Raw genomic sequence first — 15,320 nt, forward strand, 5'->3', positions numbered from 1 at the left:
CGCCTGTCAGCGCTCCGACGCGGCGGCAGCCACCCACGGCTAGCTTCCAGCCTCGCCGCTAAATCACCTCTGGGTAAGGGGAGGAGGCCCGACGCCGAGCGGAGGCCCCGGCGCCGGCGCTCGGGGTCGGAGGTCACCCCTCCTCGTCCACGTCTGGCTTCTTCTCTCTTTAATGATCCCGTCCCCGCGGTGGCGTGGCGGACGCTAACTCATTAGCATGAGCGCTACAGGAGCGGGCGATCAGATAACGTCAGGCCGGCCACACAGGAGTTTCCGCCTGCCTCGCGGTGAAGATGATTTATGATTTATTTTTTCGATAACTCCCAGCGTGCGCCGTGCGCCGGGGCCCCCGTGTCAACAAACGCTCGTGCACGACTGCCACCCCCTCCTCCCCCGCATCCGCCGCCGCGGCCGAGCCAAATCGAGCAATTCCCGCGGACGCTAATGCAGCTCGCCTGGAAGAAACGCGTGTCCGGTAAATTGGAACAAGGGAAAGGACGGCGGTGAGATTTGGGAAGCGGTGAATGACAGAGCGCCAGCGGCGCCGGCTCGGGCTTCGGAGCTGGCAGGCGCCGCACACCTGGGCCTCCGGGCAGATGGCGAGGGCCGAGGGTTATATAACACCGGGGTGAGCCATATGTCCGCCAACTGCACCGAACCTTCAGGAAACCCCCGGCTCGCCTCCGAATGCGGCTCGCGTGAGATCCGGGGGGGCCGGAGTGCAACGCCCCCCTGATCCCGGACCAGGTGTCGAGCAGGTTTCTACTCCATGTTTTTTTTGGGTGAAGAAGCCGCTTCCTAACCGGTGGTCCTCGGCGTTTCGCTTTTAAATTCACCCGAACGCCAAGATGGATGCAGAGTTCGGAAGGTGGAAGTCCAGGGGCGTGACGGGAGGGCACCGGGTCGACTCCATTCAGGACCTTAAAAAAGAAGGAAAGCGACCGCAGCTTTCAGACCGAAAAGCTCCGACAACTGTCCGGATCGACTTTGGTTCCAGGAACTCGCCTCCTTCTGGGGATCTTTTTAGTTTTGCATTCCCACGGGCGGTAAGAAACCCCGGACAGGCCCACCACATGCACCTCAAGCACCTCAGAAACAAACCACCGAAGGTGAAGAAGATGAAGACGACACGAACGCCGAGAGCAAAGCTGCTACGGCGTTCATGCGCCGCATGGCGGGAATCATAACCATGGCTCAGATGGGTTGAAGTGTTTTTATCTTGTTCCTGCTCTGAAGAACCCATCGTTATCTAAACGTGGACTTCTTTTGGGCCGAAGAGCTTGGACCTCCTCGTTGCTCCGTCTCTCGCCGCTCCTGACCGTCGTCGTCGACCGGTGACAGCCGTGGTTTTTAAAAACGGCGCTCCACGGTCTGCAAAACTATCTGCTAATGGCCGTGACTTACGAGTTCCACCGATGGCTGTGGAGGTTCTCAGTCATCCAGGTGATGGTCATTTCTTGTTGAAATCTTCTCGTCTTGGCAACTGGACATCTGAGCGGCTTCTTCAGTTCCACTGACCTGTGGCGAGTTTCCCAGTATAACCACTAGATTTTCTGGCGAGACTCTGGTTATGGTGGCTTGTTGTGTCAATGGCGGAGTTGATCTGCAGAAACTGGGTGGGGGCAGTTACAGGGGCAGTTCTGCTACGGTAATTTCCAGACTTTTGAGCGCACCTCAATATAAGCCGCACCGGCTAGCCGATCGCTATTTCGGTCTTCCTCCTGCGCACTAAAACCATCAAAGTCGGCTTCTTCGGTGTCGGAGTTGAACGGACTCAGAATTTTCCGGTCATTTCATCGGTCCGATGTGACGAGGATAAATGTTTTAGCGGCGTGAAGCTCGTTAGCCGTCCCCCCAAAAAGAAGTCCATCGTTGTTTACATGAAAAAAGTCGCGGCTTATCGTCCGGAAATTATGGTAATTCCACGCAAATTTCAAGTGAAGAAATTCAAGTCCAGTTGCCAAGACGAGAAGAATCGACGAGAGTTCCACCAGTCGCCCGAGACCCTCGGAACCGTACAAAGACCCTGCATCGGTGGAGGAGCTGAGACGGGTCTCGGAGTTTTGGTTCCTCTGCCGTCTGAATGCTGGAAGAGATGGCCAGGACACATCTCCATTCTGAAGCAGAAGCCAAGAGACGGGAACCATCTAACGCCGCGACCGGACAGATCTGCCGATCGGCCGTCTGCGACCGGCGCCTCTCCGGTGCGACCGCCTTCTGCGGCCGGAACCGGCCGATCGGGGAACATCGGTCGAACCGTTTTGACACGACATGGCCGCCACGGTCGCGCCGGACACGCCGACCTGAAGGCTTTATTTACTTCAAAAAGACAAACACAAAGCGTACCGCATCAGTAAGGATGCTAAGTGAGAGCGACGCCCAACGGGCTAGCTGACGCCGCTGACTCAGGTTGTCTGATTGCTCTCGTCTCAAACCCGGCGGCGCGTCGGACCTTCGGAGGAACCTGTCAGGTCGATTCAGAGGCCTTCGAACGGAGCGTTGAGGGCCGAGTCAGCCGCCGCTTCCGTCTGGCTGCGAGCCTCCCGACGCACACCTCAGCTAGCAGCCGGACGGGAAACGGAAACATAAGATATAATATTACTTTGTTACAGTTATTACACCACTGAGGTGTAAATATCACGATGGAATGTACTACACATTTACGTCTAGTGTTTAAGGGGTGGATGAACAGGCCGCGATTCATTGGATTCCTGCACGAGCGCAGTTTCAAAGCGATCAAATTCCTTTTCAAAATAAAAATCTTTGACGTACAAGGTTGGGTTTCAGGTTTATTTGCGCCGAATCTGTAAATAATTAATCCAATCATGAATCAGACTCACTAATTCAGCGCCGGTTCGTTTCTAAACCAAAGCGTAGCTTTGGATCCGACGGCGGGCGATTCCTCCAGAAGCCTCGCCAGAAGAGGAGGCTTCGTTTGAAACGGCCTCTCCTCCGAGGAGGCTGGCGAGGACGCCGACGCCGAAAAATTGGCTTAGACTCGCAAATCAGGTGTAATGCTGTAATCATTCATTCATTCATTCATTATCCATGAGAGTTATCCTGCACTGGGTCGCTCAGCTGCCGCGATTCATTTGGAGACACATGACCTTTCCTGTTATTTCAGCCACTCACCCACTCATTCCACCTGGTATACCGACATGTAAACATTCACTCATTCACTCACACGTCACATAGAGCCTCTCACACATCATTTAGGAGCGTGAACAAACACCACATGACTATCACGTCACATCAAGACAAACAAACGTTCAGCCTTTCATTCATCCTGGGTGATTTGGAGTCTCCACTGAGCCTCTTGCATGTTTTTGGAGAACCCCGGTTGAGCCGTGGAGAATATGGAGGGAATCCAACCGGGAACCAACTCGCTGTGAGGCGGGAGCGCTAACCGCTGCGCCGCCGTGCCGCCACACTGTAATTAATAAGAAAAATAAATATATGAATAACTTCCTGGCAGCGGATCTGGCCGACACGGTCGGTGTCGCTCACAAAAGGAAACATAAGTGACGCTCAAGACGGGGGAAAACAAAACAACGGCAAAAAAAGAAAACCACCTTAAGCGCTCCTCGGGCTTCCTGGTTCTTCTTCTCAACACATTCTCCACGGTAGATTTCCCTATTACGGGACAATGAGGGGCTTAAAAAGTACAAACCGACGGGCGAGGGTACCACATCTGCCACGCAAACCCTTCCCCGAGTGACACTGGAGACGCTTTCTGGGCTAGTGCTAATGCTAATGAGATTAGCCGGCTAAACGAAGAAACAATAACAGTGGCGGCGGCGGCGGTGGGGGGGGGGACCGGATTTCGTCGTGGCGCCAATCGCGGCGGAGCAGGCGGCGCCGCCGTCGCCAGGCCGCGCCACGGCGCTAACGACGCTAACGGCACCGCCGCGTGATTGATCGTCACGAAGGGGTCGGGGTGACCTTCGCGCGTCTTCATCACGTCGCGTCGGGGTTTGATCAATCACGGGGATACGAGGAAATAAAAAACAACCGTGTCTCCGGGGGGAACTTCCGGGGAAGATCCTGCCGTTATTAATCGCGCCATCGCTTAAAGACGGCGCTCGCCGCGGGCGACGACCCCCACGACCCCTCCGGCCTTTCGGTTCCAGTTTTAAAACAAAAAAAAAAAAACAAAATGCGTGTTTTTAACGCCGCCGAAAAGTCCCGTCATTGAAAAAAAACGGACGCCGATCACCACAACGTTGCGGCGAATCGGCACGGCGGCGGCGAATCACCTCCCACGAGAGGCCTGGCGAGGGGGGAAGGCGGGGTGATGGATTCTCTCCCTCACCTGCAGCGAGCGGAGCAGATGCCGGGGAACGATTTTGGATGTCACCACCAGTAAAATATGGCCATGTGTGTGTGTGTGTGTGTGTGTGTGTGTGTGTGTGTGTGTGAGCCAAGTTCTCCAGTTTCAATAACTTTCTCCGAGAATCAGGATGAAAAGGTGGGGGAGTTTTTGCGCGGCAGGAGAAGCAGGCCTGTTTATCTTGAATCATATTTTTAATCATATTCAGCTTTATTTTGTCGGTCACGTAATTGCAACCCCTCCCTTCCGTCCAATCAAATGCATTTTAATTGCTTCTCATTAGTGACACTTGAATTTAGTTTTTTTGTTTTTTAAACAATAAATCCATACTGTAGCCTGATTTGGTTGCCGCTGCACCCGCACAACTGACTCTGATTGGCCCCCCTATCTTTTCTATTCATAAAACGCAGGGGTTATTGTTTATTCTGAAAAGGTCATTAGACGGGAAGGGAGGGTTGATGGAGTCGGTAGCGACGGCGCGGTGAGTTATGGACGTCCAGCGGAGAAGGAGCCTCTTCATTAGCGGAGTGATTAAAATTGATGGGGGCCCCCGGTTTCCCCCCCACGAACTCCCCGGAGCATAGCTCTCATTCCGCGCTCATTTATTTGGGACTTTGTGTTGATCAATAAAAGGTGCCCGCCGCCCGCCATGGGGTCCGGCGGCGGCGGCGGCGGCGGAGGGAGCGGGGGTGGGAAGGCTCGCAGACAAAGATTTCTCCTCGGGCTTCGGCGGAAAACAACAACTCCGCTTCCCGGACGGCGTCTGACGCCGGGCTCGCGAGCAAAGATATTCGCGGTCGCAGACTAAAAAGTGAAATATGAAGGCAGTTGGTGGGAGAGAGGAGGAGAAGGTGGATCGGCTGAGGCGACTCCTGGAGGGAGGAGACCAAAGGAGAAGAAGAAAAACAGAAAGTGGGAACGAAATTTTACCGTTGAGTAAAAGATGGCGATCTCAGCCGTATTAGATCAGTCTTTTCTTAGTGTTTGGTTTACAAGACGGTTTTTACGGTGTTGCAACACAATCGGTAACCAATAGTTAGACATCCTCGTCGTAGATTGATACCACCGAGGAGCTCCACTGGAGGAGGTCTTTCCTACCTGAGACTTTTTAGTTCCTCTTCCTTCAGCCGAAGGGAGCATTCAAATCTTTGTACTTTTTAAGACCTTAAAACACATTTTATTTGTATTTCTTACTCTCCCTCCTTCCTACTATTATCTATTATTGTTATGTTTTGCTTGAAACTCTTGCACAACAATTTCCTTCGGGATAAATAAAGTTGTTCTTATTCTTATTCTTAGATGAGCTCCGGACACGGGAAACCTGGTAGACAAACAACTGCGGCATTCAAAACGGTATTTTGTTGATGTTGTGGATGAACAGGAACCGCGAGGGACGTCGCGATTAGCGTCTTAGCTTGGGCCGCGCCTCCAACGTATCACCACCGAAGGACAAGCGATGGAGGGATATAGCAGAGGCTAACACTGCATGGTGGGAAAAGGAAAAACAGCTGAATCTACTTGTAGGATCGAAAATAATGACCTTGTAAGAGTCAATCTTTGTAAAATCTCTGGACTAAAATCTCTGAAAACCAGTCTTCACATGTAAGAAGGTGTTTGTTTTGGTCTTCTGATTTACGGGCAGCTTAAACAAATTTCGCCATTCTTCTAAGGTTCCCGACCTTAGGACATGTATGCTCGCTGTGAGACACTGGTACGGTGTGCTGTAGGGGTAACAGAGAAGTTCAAGGTGGAGGTGGGACTCCATCAGCGATCAGCTCTGAGACCCTTCTTGTTCGCGTTGGTGATGGACAGGCTGACAGATGAGGTTAGACAGGAATCTCATGGACCATGATGTTTGCAGATGACATTGTGATCTGTAGTGAGAGCAGGTTGAGGAACATCTAGAGAGGTGGAGGTATGCTCTGGAAAGGAGAGGAATGGAAGTTAGTCGCAGCAAGACAGAATATATGTGTGTGAATGAGAGGAACTCGGGTGGAACGGTGAGGCTACAGGGAGTGGAGATCAAGAAGCTGGAGGATTTCAGGTACTTAGGGTCAACAGTCCCGAGCGTAGGAGAGTGTGGAGAAGAGGTGAAGAGACGGTCCAAGCAGGTTGGAATGGGTGGAGAAAAGTGTCAGCGGTACTATGGGATAGAAGACTATCGGCCAGAATAAAAGGAAAGGTGGAGGAGACAGTGGTGGGACCAGCGATGATGTTTGGACTAGAAACTGTTCCAATGACCAGAAGACAGCAGGCAGAACTAGAGGTTGCAGAGATGAAGATGTTGAGGTTCTCTTTGGGAGTGACCAGGATGGAGAGGATCAGGAATGAGACCATCAGAGGAACAGCACATGTTAGATGTTTTGGAGAGAAGCTCAGAGAAGCCAGACTGAGATGGTTGGGTCATGGACAGAGGAGGGATAGAGAATATATTGGTAGACGGATGCTGGAATTGGAGCTGCCAGGCAAGAGGTCTGGAGGAAGACCAAAGAGAAGATTTATGGACGTAGTAAGAGAAGATATGAAGGTAGTTGGTGTGAGAGAGGAGGATCCAGAGAATAGGGTGAGATGGAGAAGGTTGACTCGCTGTAGAAGAAGAAGAAGAAGAAGAAGAAGAAGAAGAAGAAGAAGAAGAAGAAGACTTCTAAGGTTACCGACCTCCTCCCGGCGAGTCACCTGACATCCTCGCCCGGGTTTGGAGTTTGCGAGCGGCGCTCCAAAACCCCGCTGCTGGAATTAATTTCGGCGTTTTGGAGCGCGGCCAGGAAACCGGGGTTGGCGGCGGCGGCGGCGGCGGCGGCGGCGGCGCTGAACCCGGTCCAGGCCCTCTTTGTCTGTGTCCAGCTCGGCTCATTAGAGCGGCGCTGCGGCGCCCGCGGCCCCGCCGCTCCTCGCCGCTCCTCGCCGCTGTGCCGGGCCGGCCCTAAACAAACAGAGACCATGTGAATCGCATGTCGGGTGATTACAGGAAATAAAGGGCTTTCGGCGGCGCCGGGGCGCCCGAGGGACCCGACCCGGGAGGACGCCTTCGTTGGATTTTTCAGAATGATAAGACTTAGCAAAGGCCGACATCAAATTCAAAATTTCATTTGGTTGGGAATCCGCTCGGTGTTGTAATGAATGACGGCGACGCAGGCCTGGCGGACCGACCTCCGGAGAAACACCCCTCTGGTTGTTCCCCACGGGTTCTCCGAAATCCAGAAACATGCCGAGGTTCATGGGAGACCCTGAATTGTGCGAATGAGAGGTTGAATGGCTGCATGTCTCCGGACGACGTGTGAATGAGTGAATGATTCTGCGTTGGATTTGCTGTTGGATTCAGAGAGGGAAGGTTTTTTGGCTCGACTTGAATGGTGAGCGGCTGCACATCCCCGTCGGACTTTTTAAATGAGTGAATGTTGTATGTCTCTATAGGATGCGTGAATGAGAGGGTGAATGGTTGCATCTCTGTTTGAACGAGGGAACGATTTAATGTCTATATGAGGTGTGTTTGAAAGGGTGTATAGGTGTACAGTATGTCTCTATACGACTTATCAATGAATGGTTGCATGTCTAAGTATGATGTGTGAATGAGAGGGTGAATGGCTTGTAGGTCAATATGGATGAATGAATGGTTGACTTGTGAATGAATGAATGGCTGCATGTCTCTGTGGTACGTGAATGAGAGAACGAATGATTGTATAACTAAATGACTCAATATGACTTGGATGAATGAGTGAATGTTGTATGTCTCTCTATGATGGGTGAATGAGAGAGTGAATGGTGTGTGGCTCAACATTTGTGTGAATGGTTGCATTTCTTCATGTAATTTGTGAATAAATGAATGGTTGCACGTCTTTACGTTATTGATGAATGAATGATTGCATGTGTCTTAATGACTTGTGAATGAGTGAATGGTTGTATCCAACCTCACCTCTCAGCCAATGACAACTGAGAGGCTCCAGCAGCCGCAGGATGCTGAGTGCAGGGTTTGGTAGTACTGAGAATGAATGAATGAATGAATGCATGAATGGAAAAATAAATGTATAAAAGACAATGCTGAATGAGGTGTAGTTGTAATGAGAGTCATACGCACAGGAAATTCGTACCTTTTTTAAACCGAGTAAAAAATGGGATGAGATTAGCAGCCGGCAGCTGGACTGCAGCGTCTGAACCCTGAATCTCAGAGGGACCCAGTTCAGGAGAGACTTTGAAAGTGGATTTATATTCCGACACGTCACGTAAATATATATATAAATCATAACCATCAGTGGCGCCCTGTTCCCCGGGAACACACACACGCACACACACACACACACACACACACACACACACACACACACACACACGCAGAGGAGAAGGTGACGTGGCTGCGACAGCAGCATCCTTCTGCAGCAGCTCCTCTTCCTCTCTGCTTTTGAACTTAGTTTTACCTGCAGCAGTTCGGGGAGCCCACGTTTTTCGGTCTGCTGTGACTTTCTGACCCCTCTGTCATTAAAAGATAAGTCTATTATTGTTATTGTTTTTAAAATATCGCTGTGCGGTGGTGCAGCGATAACTCTTCCACCTCATAGCAAGAGCTCCGATGGGGATGGAGTCTCCGTCTTCTCCCCATGTCTGCTTGGGTTTCCTCCAGGTTCTCCGGCATCCTCTGAAGACATGCTGGACGTTCACTGAGGACGTGTGAATGAGTGAACAGTTGCACGTCTTGATGATGTGCGAATGTTTGTTTGTGTCTCTATGAGGTGAATGAGTGAATGGTTGTTGGTCCTGATATCATGTGAATGAGAGGGTGAATGGATGACAGAGGGTGAATTGTTGGGTCAATATGATCAATATGATCTACGAATCAATGAACGAGTGAATGGTTGAATGTGTCTATGTGACATGTGAATGACAGGATGAATGATTGTATATCTCTGTCCGGCTTATGAATGAATGAATGGTTTTATGTCTCTATATGATGTGTGAATGGGAGGGTGAATGGTTTAATGACGTGCTTATGAAAGGGTGAATGTTTTTGTCTCTATATGACTTGTGAATAATTGTATGTCTCGGTATGATGTGTGAACGGGGGGTGAATGAATGAGTGAATGGTTGAATGTCTCCAACTAACATGTGAACGACAGGATGAATGGTTGTATATCTCTGTCCGGCTTATGAATGAATGAATGGTTTTATGTCTCTATATGATGTGTGAACGTGAGGGCGAGTGGTTTAATGACGTGCTTATGAAAGGGTGAATGTTTTTGTCTCTATATGACTTGTGAATAATTGTATGTCTCGGTATGATGTGTGAATGGGAGGGTGAATGAATGAGTGAATGGTTGAATGTGTCCGGCTAACATGTGAACGACAGCTGGGCTACCTTTAGCATCCTTGTGACTCTGTGCAGGATGCGCAGTTTAGATAATGAATGCATGAATAAAGTAATGCATGAAAAATTGCTGTTTATCGTCCCGCGGCGACCTCGAACGGAAGGGACGAAGGCGGCCCGCGCTCTCTTAGCACGGATGTTTCGCTAACACGCAGCCGGTTAGCGGTATAGCTATTCACCGCGGTGACGTTTTTTTTCTTACCCCCCGTTGTTTTTCAGGGAACGGTGTGAATTCTCTCGCGCCGTCGCGCCGTTTTTCCTCCGACTCGGCCGCGGACGATGAAACGGCGGCTCGCGCGCGCGGCTGTAAAGCTTATGCTAGCTAAATTGCGAACAATGCGTTTTAACGGAATTAAAGCGACTCCTTTTGAGCCCCGCGACTCCTCTGTGTGGACATTTCATCCTCCCCGGCCCCGGCGCGCTCCAGCGAGAGGCAGGCTTTGAGGAAAGTCTTTTTGTGTTAAAGCCTTTGAATATCTATTCTTTATGATCTCTATTCCCTCTGCTGAAGTTCAGAGTGTGTGCGAGCAGAGGAAGGGGAAGGGTGGAATCATAACACTGATGATGAGATGACACCGAACATACTTTGGAGGGCATTTTTGATTCTTTACACATTTTCCTAAACTCAGACAAATATATCCAGAAGCTATCGCCGTATTCCGCGAGCCGGTTCGATGAATAATGGTTGTTATGACAGCGAGCGGTGTCAATCAGACGTGACGGCTTGAAGGAGTAAAATAAACATGAAACGAGACGAGTAAAAAGAGAGTTATATAAAGCTCCGCTTGATGTTCAGCATCATACCTCTTTACCCCCAGTGTGTCTGTTCTATAATGGCACAAAGTAGGGATGGGTTGGCGCTGTCTGTTTCATCTCCCTGCCTTTTGTTAGCATGTTGAGAGCGGCGGCAAAGGAGGGAGAGTGAGGAAGGAGGAAGAGGAGGAGGGTGCAGGGGATTGGACCCGGTCCCTGCACGCCCAATTAAAGGAATCTTCTGCTCAAAGACAGTCTGGCAACATGTGTTCTGACATTTGTCTTCCTGAGTGTTGTGATTTACCGTACCGCCGAGCTAAAGGCTAAATTAGCGGGCGTCCCACATCAAGGGGCCACGCCGTGATGTCGGACAGGCGAGCGGCGTCAGGCGGGATCAGAGGGACGGGCCGCCGCCGCCGCCGCCGCCGTCGCCGTCGCCGTCGCGCCGCCATTGTCTCGCTTTCTGCGCCGCCGAGGCCTTCTGTTGAGTGACAAGTCAAAATAACCTGGGATCCCCTTGAAAAACCTTTGGTGTCGTATCCACATTTATCATTTATATACATAATATAGGTGTGTGTGTGTGTGTGTGTGTGTGTGTGTGTGTGTATATGTATATATACTGCAAATTAACATGAAATGTCGTTGAAATGTTCCTTTGTCAACAAATGTCTCACCTGTGTGTGTGTGTATTTTACAGTTTTGTAACATTGTGATGTGTACATTTAGGCATAGATACAGTATGTATATGGTGAATGCATACATATATATTGACATGAAATTTGAATATATAGCACATACCTGTATGTATGCACATTCATAGACATAAATATGGTAATACTATGTATTGTGTATGTATGTATGTATTGTGTGTGTATATATAGATATATATACACACACACATATGAAATGTCCAATACATTTGTCCACCTACATACAGACAATACAAATGTATTCTTATATAGATGTGAAAGGATGATCTATCTATTTTGTCATCTACAGATCTATATATACACATCCGTCTATCAATATCACCACTATGTAAATATATATACATAAATATCTATATGATACGTACATATAAATAGGTCTGTATATATATATACATACAAATACTGTATCACACACATATGCAGTATACATATGTGCACATACACACACGCACACACACACACACACACGCACACACACACACACAAACACATGCATTCACACACATATATCATATGTGAGTATATATGTGTATATAAACAGATTGATCTATGTTATACATAAATATAGATAGGTCCTCATACATACATACATACATACAAGCACTGTATCACAGACATGTTTAGTATGTTATGTACATGCGCACGCACACACACACACACACACACACTCACACACACACATACATACATACATACACACATTATTAATTCCTCTTCCCTCAGCCGCAGGGAATCTTCAATCTTTGTAGTTACTGCTAACAGTTAAGACAATACATATTTCATTATATTTCTTATTCTTCCTCCTTTCTACTATTAACTGTTACTGTTATGTTTTTTACTTGAAACTCTGGCACAACAATTTCCTTCGCGATTAATAAAGTTGTTCTCATCTCATCTCATCTCATACAGGTCTGTCTCAGAAAATTAGAGTATTGCGATAAAGTTCTTTATCTTCTCTAATGTAATTAAAAAAACAAAAATTACTTTTTCATGATATTCTAATATTTTGAGATAGGATTTTGGAGTTTTCTTAAGATATAAGCCATAATCAGCAATATTAAAATAATAAAAGGCTTGCAACATTTCAGTTGATTTGTAATGAATCCAGAATGTATGACATTTTTGTTTTTGTAATTGCATTACAGAAGATAAAGAACTTTATCACAACATTCTAATTTTCTGAGACAGTCTTGTCTACTGTAACTGCATCTATATATATATATATCAATATATATAGATATATTGATATATATACACGGTTGATTCTATGTGTGAAGACACGGCCTCCCTCTTCAGCCTGGTCCTCCTGGTTGTGTGTGTGTGTGTGTGTGTGTTTGTGTGTGTGTGTGTGTGTGGGGGGGTTTACTTCCCCTCTTTAAACCTTTGAAATCTAACCTCTGATTGGACGGTGCCGCCGCCGCCGCCGCCGCTTCTTTGATCTGCTCCGCCGGGACCAGTTTGTGCCACACAGGAACCTCTGATGCGTCTTAGAAGCGGCCAATAATTACTCTGCTAATTACTTCAAAAACTTGACCTTGCACTGGATTTACCTGCCTCCGCGCTTCGGCTAAACTTCTGCAGAACCAGCCATCCTCCCCTCAAACACACACACACACACACACACACACACACACAGCAAGTTTAACACACTTTCATCCGCACAAACTTAAAAACCGCCCGATGTTCCTGCTGTGGCGGCGGCGGCGGCGGGAGCTGCTGTGGTGCTGAAGCAGGCGGCGCCGCCGCAGCCCGACGCCGGAGTGTAATCTCGCAAGGTGAGGCGATGCGGGGAGCGGGAGGCGGCCTGGCGGTCAGCGGGGAGGCGCCGGGCCTCGGGGAGAAGCTCTTAACTTCTGTCAGGCACAAATAACCACACCATTTTTCACCCCCTGATTTTCAACTGAGGAAATCATCCCGGTCCCCAGTCATATGAACTCTACACACTCGCCATGAGTCAATTCTGGCTCTGACAGGAAGGACTCCCCTCCATCCCGCCGGTCCGCGCTCCCACCTCCCCACCGTTTGCTGGTTTGGATCATTTCCCCGCCGTTACCGCCGCCAATCCATCGTCATTTCTACTCCGGAGGTTTTGATTTGGAAGCCCGTCGACACATTTGGGTTGTCGGAACCCAGAGATCCACGTCTTACATCCCCTTTACCCGAAGAGTCTCGTTGTTAAACGTGATTGGAAGCGCCAATCGCTAAGGTGATACATGATTTCATTACCTTTTTTTGGTTTTTATTTGTTTCCATTATTGGCGTTGCAGAATGCACGTGTACAAAACAAGATGGACCTGTTTGTTGGAGCTTGAAGACGTTTCACCTTGAATCTCCGGCTCCGGTGGACCGGAGGCGTGTTCGGCCCCAGCGGGGTCGCGCTGAAGGTCGCCCGCCCCCCTTTTGGTTCATTAGAGCGGCGAGATGTCGCCGCGGGTCACCTGAGACCGAGTCTTAGCGAGAGCGATGGACTCGTGCACCCCTTTCTCGGGTAACCGGACGGTTTTGCTCCACTTTGACCCGGACGGCTTCCTTCGACCCCCCGGTTCGACCCCCCGGTCCTCGGGGACGGCGCAGGTGGACGGCTGGGACTCGACCCTCCCAGACATCTATATCTATGCCTGTTTCTAAATTTACTCTCCATCTACATCACGTGTCAACCCAAGGCCCGCGAGAACCTCTTAAATAAGTCAAACATTTCCCGCAACTCATGCCGATCATGTTACCGTTAGATCGCAGTGAATCCGCATCAATGCCATTTTCAACAAGTGGAACAGAAAAAAAGAAATGATCCCTAAATGTGCAGGAAGAGAAAAGTTGGGAAGGCGAATAAGTTTCTGCTTCAAGGAGAAAAAGCAGAATGTGTTTCGTGTTATGAGGCAGCGTCGGTGGTCCGAGTGCAATCTATGTCCAAACGCCGCGCTAAGTATGCTAAAGTTAGCCTTACAGAAAAACAACAAATTGACCGAGAATAAAAAAAAATGCAATGTGTTTAGAGTTTATAGGGTTTGTGTATTTATACAGACAAATCTGCCAAGCTGTGTGCAGACATTTGTTGTTGTGAAATTCTACATGTGTCACACATGTTCTTAGCAGCTCACAGTCGCTGCTTGTACTTAGCGTGTAATTCTACCCTCTCAATTGGGACAGAAAGGTTTTGAACAAAGTTAAAGATTCAATTCACAGAGATTCAAAGTGTTTATTGTCATACGTACAGTTTGGAAACGTAAACCCCTGCTTTGCTGTCCAAAGTGCATTTGGATTTTTATTGACAATAAATAGGTGGTTCAAATATTGTTATAAATATGAAGGTTGGAGTGCAGCTTGGTGTGCAACTCACATCGACGAGCAGAGTTTAATTAAGATGAATGTTAATGTTAATGTCATAACTCGTATTGGATGATATTTTTCTTTATTTTGATCATTGATTGGTGGAGTAAAGCGGCTTTCTTTACCTGACAATATAAAAAGATTTATGTGGTAACAGATCAACTCGTAAACATATTTTCTTACATCTATTCAAATGCTTATGTAACATTTTGGATTTGAGTGAGTCAAAGGGCAACCGTGATGCTGACGTGGCCTTCGGTGAAAATGAGTTTGACACCGCGACCTACATACCGTACCTTCTTATCTATCTCTATGTTTCTGCGCTTTCCTGTAAATCTGATACGAAGAGATTCGAGCAAATTTCTTCATTGAAATAGGAAAAACAAAAATGTCAGGATACAAAATTGGTAGGAATTGATACTGAATGGCGCCCCAAGCGAGACCCCGCAACTCGAACACGCTTCACGACGTGCGGTGTGTTCCTGTCGTGTTCCTATGTGGCGTCATTTCACATCATCTTTGTGCTTACATTGTGTATTTTTCAACAATTATCAAGATGCTTTCCATGGAAATGAAGCACGGAAGTAAAACACAAAGCGTGAGCGATATCGCACGTGAATATAATGTGTCCACGATATGAACCGATATGAAAGCAAAAGGAATCTATGAGGCCTTCCGAGGGCGTGCATATTGATCCCAACATTTAGATGATGATGATCAGGAGATCTAGAGCATGTCTACAGTAGATCTCCTTCTGCATGGATTTGTATATCTGGAACAATATCTGTATCTATCAATGTCTATTTTAAGATATCGATCAATATCTATCCCTATGTCTGTCTCT

This window comes from Fistularia commersonii, chromosome 17 (genome assembly GCF_037954325.1).
Source record: "Fistularia commersonii isolate RoL2024-O1a breed Wild chromosome 17, RoL_Fcom_v1.0, whole genome shotgun sequence".
Classification (NCBI taxonomy): domain Eukaryota; kingdom Metazoa; phylum Chordata; class Actinopteri; order Syngnathiformes; family Fistulariidae; genus Fistularia; species Fistularia commersonii.